Raw genomic sequence first — 10043 nt, forward strand, 5'->3', positions numbered from 1 at the left:
GTGAAATACGTTGTTATGGCATGGCCATAACCTATGAAAGTATGTTGTTATCGTGTGGCCATAACTTGTGAAAGTACGTTGTTGTGGCATGGCCATAGCCTTGAAAACACAGTGTTATAGCATGGCCATAACCTATGAGAGATGTTTCTATGACGTGGTCATAGCTTATGGGATTGGGGTTTTGGGAGGGAAAGAACCTTCTTTACAGGATAATATTTATTTTCAAAAGGTATGGTCCATATTTGATGTCCAGCCATCCCTTCGCAACCCTCCTCTGACCCTTAAACATTTCAGGATGGTCCCTATTCTGCTTCTTGAAGAACTTCCAATTAGCTTTGTCTGTCCAGCTGGGTTTAGCCAACCCCTTTGTGATGGAAGTAGGCAAGGTTGATCTACGATGCTTCAAGACCAAACCCATGTGCTCTCACATATAATTCTCATTAAACTCCCAATTTGGCGGGTTAGGGTATTTTGTTTTAATTCATCGATGATTGCCTGCTTCTTTTGGTCATCTTGATACCGCCAATCGGTAGCAATGCCGCTCTTGAAGTGATGGCTCATCAACAGTCTCATGGTGGCCACCACTGCTTTGCCCTTTTTATCTTCTATTATCTCTCCCGCAGCCGTGATTTGATAGGAGAGATCCTCGGATGAGTAAGGAGGATTGATGGTAGCAGAGTCAGAAGGAGTGGAAGCTGTGTGAGCGCTTTTGGAGCGAGGAGTAGCAGTGGGAGTAGGAGAGGGCAAGGGACCTGACTGATACTGTGTCTCTAAACCAAGTGGAGACCTGTAGGGATGTGAGTGTGCTGACTCGTCTACATCTCCCGAGTTAGTACAACATAAGCTGTCCCTCCTACTCTTCCTTCCCTTACGAGAGGCACGCACAGGTGATGACCCCTCGGTCGAAGGGGCAGGAGGGGATGGCTGGGCAGTAGGTCCAGCTGTCGGTGTAGGGGAGGGAATTGCTGAGGTCCTCTGAGATAGCAGAGAGAAGAATCTCGCTGCCTCCTCGTCGCTCATCTATGCTACAAACTCGAGACTCCCGACAAAGCCATGCGCGGCTAGCAAAGGAGTTCCTCGAGGGGTAGATGCAGTTCTACATCCGAGAGGAGTTGGACCAGGGGTAGTCGCAGTGCTAGGTCTGAGAGGAGTTGGACCAGGGGTAGTCCCCTCATGTGTTGCCTGAGAGGAATCAAAGTCCTCTGGAGCATATAGATCGTGATGTCTCCTCCTGTGAGGCTGTCCGTACTCGTCGAATGTGCGACATGATCCCATGTCTAACAAACAAAAAACAAACATAAGCATAGGCATAGGCATAGGCATAGGCAAAGGAAAAGAGGAAGAAGAGGGAAAGGAAAAGAGATTAGAAGAGGGGAAAGAGAGAAGAAGAGGGAAAGGAAAGAAGGAAAGAAGAGAGAAGAAGAGGGAAAGAAGAGGGAAAGAAGAAAAGAGGAGGGAAAAGAGAAAGAAGAGGAGAAGAGAAAGAAGAGGGAAAGGAAAGAAGAAAAGAAGAGGGAAAGAAGAGGAAGAAGAGGGAAAGAAGAGGAAGAAGAAAAGAGGAAGAAGAGGAAAAGAGGAGAAGAGGAGGGAATTAAAAGAGGAGAAGAGGAGGAAAAGAGGAGGGAAAAGAGGAGGGAAAAGAGGGGGGAAAAGAGGAGAAGAGAGAAGAAGAGGGAAAGGAAAGAGAGATTGGAAAAGGGTAAAGAGGGAAAGAAAGAGAGAAGAAGAGGGGGAAAGAGATTGAAAGAGGGAAGGAGAAGGAGAAGGAGAAGGAAAGGAGGGAAAGAAGAGGGAAAGGAAAGAGGGAAAAAGAGACATATGCTCATGCTTATGCATGAGCATATGTCTCCTTCTCTTATGCTCATGCATAAGCATAAGCATGAGCATATGCTTATGCATGAGCATATGCTTATGCTTATGCATGAGCATAAGAGAAGGAGACATATGCTCATGCCTATGCTTATGCATGAGCATGAAAGAGGGAAAAGAGGGGGGAAAAGAGGAGAAGACAGAAGAAGAGGGAAAGGAAAGAGAGATTGAAAAAGGGGAAAGAGGGAAAGAAAGACAGAAGAAGAGGGAAAGAGAGAAGAAGAGGGGGAAACAGATTGAAAGAGGGAAGGAGAAGGAGAAGGAGAAGGAAAGGAGGGAAAGAAGAGGGGAAAGAGAGAAGAAGATGTGAAAGAGGGGGGAAAAGGGGAAAGAGAGGGGAAAAGAGAGGGAAAGAGGGGGAAAGAGGGGAAGAGAGGGAAAGAGGGGAGAAAAGAGGAGGGAAAAGAGGGGGAAAAAGAGGAGAAGAGCAAAGAAGAGGGAAAGGAAAGAGAGATTCGAAAAGGGGAAAGAGGGAAAGAAAGAGAGAAGAAGAGGGAAAGTAAAGAGGGAAAAAGAGACATATGCTCATGCAGGTGGTCAGATACAAGTGTCTCGGCCTTAATGAGGTTAGCTCTTGCATTAATTTGACTCATTATTTGGATATTGTTTGTTTTGAGAATCATCATGTATGGATTAGTGTACCGAATTTTCATTGTTCGAAGCCTATGTATGTTTGAATTGTGATAGATTGCTCTAGAAGATGTTGCCTGCAGCAAATACATGCCCGCATCAAGAGATGAAGCGAAAAAGATGCTAACAATGGTGGGTATGGATTATGATACCATCCATGCTTGCCGTAATGATTGTATTCTCTTTCGTCGTGAGCATGGAGATTTGGCTAGTTGTCCAAAGTGCGGGGAACTATGATATAGAGATGACTTGCAGGGTGAGCGGATACCGGTAAAGGTCTTGAGACACTTTTCCATCATTGCAAGAATACAACACATGTTTCGATGCAAATCCATAGCAGAGTTGATGACATGGCATGCATCTCATCGGTCCACTGATGACACATTGAGGATTCCCGCAGATTGTGCAGCTTGGAAGCACATAGATAATCAGTGGCCAGACTTTGCGAGGGAGCCACACAGCTTACATCTTGGGCTCGCCATGGACGATGTGAATCCTTTCGTGCTACGCTCGACATCTTGGTCGACATGGCCCATAGTCGTGGTGAATTACAATATCCCACCATGGCTAACAATAAAAAAGGGACACCTCATGCTTGCACTACTTGTGCCAGGAAAGTACAAGGCAAAAAATATGGACGTGTACATGGCACCTTTGATAGAGGAGTTATAGATATTATGGAGAGGAGTGCGGGTCTTTGATATTTCCAGGGCTCCTAGACATACCAATGATATTTTGGTCAGGGATATCTTGATGTGGACCATGCATGACTACCTAGGATATGGAGAGTGTGCAGGTACGTGGTTGTGTCTCTACATGTATAATATAGGATTATGCTTTTATGACTCTCTTTCGCACGCATGTCTTATACTAACACATTCATGCATGCGTGTGAGACTTGTTACAAGTGGGTACCATGCTTGTCCTGTTTGTGGACCGGGTTTGAAATCGCTTGCACGATACTCTAAACATATGAGAAAAAATGTTTATGAAGATCATGCTCGATACCTTCCGCTCGACCATCTCATACGTGGAGGTCAGCTAAATCCACTACCATCATATTTGAAGGCAAGTGACTGGATTCAAGCTTGGAGGGCAAATGGAGAGGAACCTCCTCCTGGTATGAAGAGGCTATCGATCTTTCACGAGCTTCCTTATTGGGGTCAATTACAAATCAATCATCTCTTGGATCCCATGCATATCTTCAAGAATGTGGGGGCTACTATTTGGGCACACTTGGGTAGTTTCAAAGACTCAAGAGGAGTGCGAGAAGACTTGCGTGCTATGAATAGGATGTCTCGTTTGTGGCCCTAAGTGCATGCTTCGGGAAAAGTTGTCCTCCCGAAAGCAACGTTGATCCTCTCTATGAGGGAGGAGGCAGCGGTCAAGGCAAACATTGCCTCTTTTTAAACACCGATAGGATACATGCGTTGCTTGAAAGGAGCATTTTCAAAGGACAATAAGCTTAGTGGGATTAAGTCCCATGATTGGCACAAGGTCTTACAGGTATTCTAAGCTGTACAATTAGTGTACCGATAATCGTGATGCATTAGCGTAATTATGATTATGTTATATTGTTGACATGACTTCTTTGTTGCTTTGATAGTTCATCCTCCCAATTACAATAAAAGGGTGCTTACAAGAAGATGTTAGAAATGCTATATTCAAGATCTGTGGTCTTGTGAGGTATGCTTACTATCAATCGCATTGATTGCATTTTCTTCAATTTAAGCTGATTAATCTATAGACTGATTATGAAAATATCTTACATGGACATCTGAAATAGGTGGATATCTCAAAAAGAGATCTCCATATCGGGCATCGAGAAGGCTAGGGTGGAATCCATCGAAGCCGTATGCTTGCTTGAGAAGCACTTTCCCTCAAGCATTATGACAACTCAAGTCCACTTGCTTGTGCACATAGTTGATGAGGTGGCTATTGCAGGTACCGTTCATAGTCGATGGATGTTTTTTCTCGAGCGGTTTATAAAAACTTTGAAGGGATTTGTAAGACAAAGAGCAAGACCAGAAGCAAGCATGGCAGAGGGATGGCTTGTGCAAGAGTCATTAGTATATATCACGGAGTTTCTTGCATCCACGGATCCTAATATGCCGCAAGCTTGGCATAACAAGGATGATGATCGCATCATTGGCGACGTTCCCCAAGGAAAAGGGATTGAAAGAAAGATGAGCAAAGAGTAAATGGAGAAATTCAATAAGTTTTATATCCTTCAGAGTAATGTACAGGCGATCGCAACCATATCTACAAGATCTGGCTCTTCTCCCCACTCACATGTCACTTAATTGGCTACAACTAGCTCTACGTAAAGCCGAACACGATGGAGAGACAATAAACAAGTGCGAGCGAGAGTTATCATCTGGATGTATGATGTATGTAAGTTTCTTACCTCTTGATGTAATTAAGTAATTATTTGTCACAATATACGCTATAAAATAGATGCATCTTCATTGTTTTAATGATGCTCTTTTACAGTACAAAAAGTACAGTGCATTATGGTCATATGGACGACATTTTTGCGTGGAACGCATCGATTCAAAGAGAGTCACGTATGATTGTGGAGTCATGGCTAACTTCACACAAGATAGCCGAGCAAGTGCTTCGGATACCAATCTTCTCTCCTCATAGTTGGATTATTGTGGAACCATACGCGAAATCTATGAAGTTGATTCTAGACGATTTAGTATTTTCATTCTTGATGTAAAATGGTTTAGAATTATTTACAACGGTCCCCATGCGACAGTGAGAAAAGATAGTAGCGGTTTCTTTGCAATAGACTCCACCAAACATCCTAAAGTTACGGAGCTTTGTTATAAGAAGAACACATCAATAATTTGCTTAATGGATTCCATATTCCCTTATCCAAGCCTCTAATATTTTAGTAATTCTTTAAAAGGTGAGATTTTGAGTCCATTTTTTTGTAGTGCATGCAAATGGCTAGACTAGAGGGTAGCATTGCAAAGGGATGGCTAGTGCAAGAGTTTGTTGTTGCACAACTAAATCTAGACATGCCTCAACTTTGGGATGACAGCGATGATCCATGAGTTGTAGGAGAGATCGAACAAAGAAGGTAAAGGAAAAAAAAAGAGTATCTCCTTGTAACTCAAAGTGAACACCTTTTGTCTTTACAATTGTGGAGAATGGGGTCCAACAAATATGAAGAAGAACAGCTAAAAGAGAGAAGGATAGAAAAGCGTGTCAAAGGACAATAGAGGTAGAAATTATCCCCTCGAGTTATTAGAAATGCTTGCTAAATGCACCATTGAAAGATGCTCTCATAGATGCTAGATCATGAAGAGGACAGTAATAGATAGGGAGGAGGAATTAGCACAAGGTTGTGACCTACAATTCTATAATCATATTTCTTTTATTTACATTCGGTTATAAGCTTTAAGTATTAGTTTGAATTTCTGAGAGGTTTTCTCAGACACTAATTTAGGAGACCTCAATTTACATGCTAAAGATGTTTGAGATCTGCCTATGGATGATCGAGAGGATACGCATCAATCTCATGAGGAAAATTCTAGCGAGGCTTTGATTGAGTAAAGAATAGAGAACAACATAAAGCATTTTCAATTGTGAAAATATTTGTATTTGATTTTGTTATTGCAAGGTTGAGGGTAAACCCCACACTATTCTAATTTTTTAATGATCAAAGTGCTTGCAGATCATCGATGCTTTTTTTGATGCTATTATTTTTTCCAAAACTTTATTGACACAAATATCGATGCTAATATCAACATTATTGGAATTTCCTACATAATATCGATGCTTAATTGGCCGTTAATTTCTATGCAAATATTGATGCAATGCCATTTTGCCACTAATATCAATGGATGTCATTTTCATTGAAGGATTAAGTAATAAGCAACTATGAATAGCGTTGAAATAGGGCCTAAGGGTAGTAGTGCATGGAGAGTGCATGTTCAAGCTTGCAATGTGTAGATTAGTTTAGATACAAATTTTGTCAAGTTTTATTGAGCAACACATAAGTTATGGATCGAGCCATGATCTCTAGAAGCTCTACAAAGGGCATTGTGGAGGTCTACTTGGCATTCTTTGTGTGTCATGGAATGTAGAGTAGAATTTTGACAAAGTGCATACATCTTCTTAATGGTCTACTTCTATTTTAAGCCTATTACAGTTGAGTCATGGTCTTGACCTTATCTAAATCTTGATTGGTTCTTGATGTGTATCGATGTATTATTTAATGATGATTAATGGATGTAATGGGTAATAATACCATGGTTTTGGGCTAAGTCTCTTTGCACTCTCAATGTATAATACTCCAAATTTTCTCATCTTCTTCCTTAAGAACTCACAATAATTAATCAAATAATCCAATATTTATGAAGCCTCTCTCTCATTTAATCTATTCATAGCGACACAATCGTATTGAAGAAGAGCTCTTTACTTTGGATTAGAATGAATAACAATCGTATTGAAGAAGGGCTCTTTACTTTGGATTAGAATGAATAATAAATCATGTAAAATTCAAGAGATAAACAAGTCATTGATTAATACTATAAATGACTAGCATCACATTCACACAAACATGCCTTTCCATGGGGTGATAAGCCTATTGCATAAACTCATATTATTTATGGGAGCAATATATAGAGTTGAAACCTCCATAACTTGGCATTACTATTCTTGCTAGCATTACCCTCCTTCAAATGAGAACATTCCCAATAAACTATATAAACACTGCATTTTGATGGGCTTAATAAGTAAAGCCCTTGATGTGATAATGGTGCAGGAATTTTAACTAGTGTGAGTCCAAGAAATTGAAGAGCTGACCATACACTTCAGAACAGATATTATAAGGGAAGATGAAATCGAAGTGCCCATACTTTGGTATCGTATACAGCCTGAAGCCTGGTGTCAATTCCTCTACTAGTCGATTTATGTCCATTGGAGCTGCAATTTCATCGTTCAATGCATTGATCACAAGCAGCCTATTCGTAGGAATGTTTGCAATCTTGTATTCCGGTGCCGAGGGGCTATTGTACTTTTGTAGATTGCCCCAGATGCCATAGTCGAACTTTGCAAAAGTCTTTTCTTGACCCTCTATAAGCGATCAACGCAAGGCAAGAGGTTATTTATCATTGAAATGTACATTGTAAAATGCATTCAAATTCTTCGAGGCGACACCATTGGTAGTGTATTCTATATAATTTGAGGAGATTCGAAATCAAAAAATTACTGACGTTGTCCATAGTGCGCCAAGTTCTTCATAGATGTGGCTTGTGTTTCATATTTATCGATTATTGGTCGCCTTGTCGTGTTCAAGCAGCAGGTCTTGCTTGCAGATCAAGAGCTTCACTTGTGAAAGCACTGTTTTGGCGCAGGAAGAGACAAGTACGATACGCCATCAAACATGCAAAATAGTTATAGTCTGTCGAAAACAGGCAAAACAAGTAAATCTTGTCAGAGAGAATCCGAATGAATGTGTGTGTGTGTGTGTGGTTTCACAAAAAAAAAGTATGTGTGTGTGTGCGCGCGCGCGTGTGTCTGTGAGAGAGAGAGAGACCACCAACGAGATATAGCCACCCCTTGTAACAACGGGTGCTTCTGGGTGTACATATGATATCAACGATCTGCTTTCCCATTGGCCTGGCGACAGATCAATAGAGAATGAAATCAATTATTGCAGCGTGATTTCCGAATCCGAAGCTTGTATTATCAAGTTTCGCTTTTAAACGCGAGTAGAAAATAGATATTCAATATGAAATCCGAAAGTTTAGGATTATTTAACGCACGTTTGTGTGGCAAATGCGTTCACTTTCGCGGCCTCTAAGATCTGCAGGAACTCACCTATTATAAGCAATTTGAATTGATCTGTATAAGATCTATGTGACATTTGTCTAATTTCAGAAGATGCCACGATCATACGGGGAACGTAAGACGCTTACCTTGTCTATACGCAAATCGAAAAGGGCTAATACAAAGGGAGACGTGCCGTGGTCGGCGTAAGCGAGAGGTGCGAGCATGATCGTTTTGTCAACGTAATCCAGCAACTTGCCTTCAGAAAATGCGGCAAAGCATTGCTGAGCGCCCTGTCTCAAAAGTCCAAAGCAATACGATCATCATCAGGAGTTCGAGATGGTCGATAATCAACAGGAATCCATCTGAGATAATCGAACAAAGCGAAATTAAAAGGATACAGGAAACCTGCGAGTATCCAACGTAGTGTGTTTTAGAGCCTGTAGTCCTGTAAACCAGACCCAACATGGCTGGAAGATCTTGATCCGCCATCTCGTCGAAGCTCCAGTCCCAGTAACCCTGAAATGCACAACATTACATGATCGACGATAAATGTCAACCTCCATTGTTCATTACTCTATACAAAATTTTCTCTCTACACAATCTTCAAGACCTGATCTGTTCTTTTGTAGAAGACGTGCCCATAGCTGAATCTGGTCGTCCTTGTGTGGCGAATCCATACATCATAACCCGCATCAGCCAAGACAAATCCCAAAGCTTGAGACATATGTCACCTCCCTGCCAAACAGATTTGATTGGCTCCGTTTCCGTTAGATGTATCTTTAGTCAAACCCAAACGCCTCATTTGGTAAAAATGGGGCGGCATCTCACCAGTAGTAATCCATGCATCAAAAACACCGCTCCCTTCATTGCTCCTGCAGCTTGCTTGCCTGATATACGCTGTACACCCAAGAGAAACCCATCTCCAGTCTCCACCTACATAGAGCAGCATTACATTACGTTAGTTATCTGGCTCTCCGTCTATGCAATTAGACTTGCATCAAATAGAGAGAAAGAGCAGTTAATATCCGAGAATTTAAGAGTAAGCCATCCCGGGCATTGAAAGGATATTGAAAGTGGAAGGCAAAGCTCGAGAGTAACCACATATTCGTGGCAATCATAGATCCGCAGGGGGAGTACGAGGCTCGCACAAAGCCCATCTGTTGTGTTAACCAGCTGAGCTGCGGGGGAGAGAGCCAATGCTACGAAAGGTATGAAGAGTAATTAGGCGTGCAGTAGAAGAGCGACTTGACTGGTGATCTTCGTAAAAGAGATGCGCGAACGAAAGTCGTGCAGATCAGTAAATTGAAGCATGACGGAAGTCTGAGACTGAGACAGAGACGGAGACAGCGAGCTCAATTGGTTGTATATAAGCTGGGTTTGTCATGGGGGGCTATGCATTGAAACCAGTAGATCTTGGGCAGTACTTTAAGACCAGCCTTTAAGAGCACTAAGGCCTGAGAGTGATTGACCAGCACCGATCACATACTTTTGACAGACCTAATCGTATATAGCCTCGAATTTTTTTGTTTTCCTTCAAATTTTCATTTGCTTGGTCCAAATCCAGGCTTGCACATGAGGCTTTACATGCACATTTCTCATCAAGTAGGTGACTTTAATTCTTGGTCCTGATGTCGGGCCTACATCATAGCGTCAACGTATCACTCCTAGCGTTGACAGAAAACCTGCACACTATATCCAATGAACCTCCCACAATCTCATTTCCACCTGTAAAAAATAATTTTGCGATTTGTAAATCT

At 41.8% G+C, this 10043-nt stretch overlaps 1 pseudogene; it reads right to left on the reverse strand.

Moving 5' to 3' along the window:
• Nucleotides 1-7285: 7285 nt before the first annotated feature.
• LOC147881976 (triacylglycerol lipase 1-like) lies at nt 7286-9670 on the reverse strand (annotated as a pseudogene).
• Between the last annotated feature and the right edge of the window lie 373 nt (nt 9671-10043).

Source organism: Dipteris shenzhenensis, chromosome 30 (genome assembly GCF_047967505.1).
Source record: "Dipteris shenzhenensis isolate YYH24624 ecotype China chromosome 30, Dip_SZ_1.0, whole genome shotgun sequence".
Lineage (NCBI taxonomy): Eukaryota > Viridiplantae > Streptophyta > Polypodiopsida > Gleicheniales > Dipteridaceae > Dipteris > Dipteris shenzhenensis.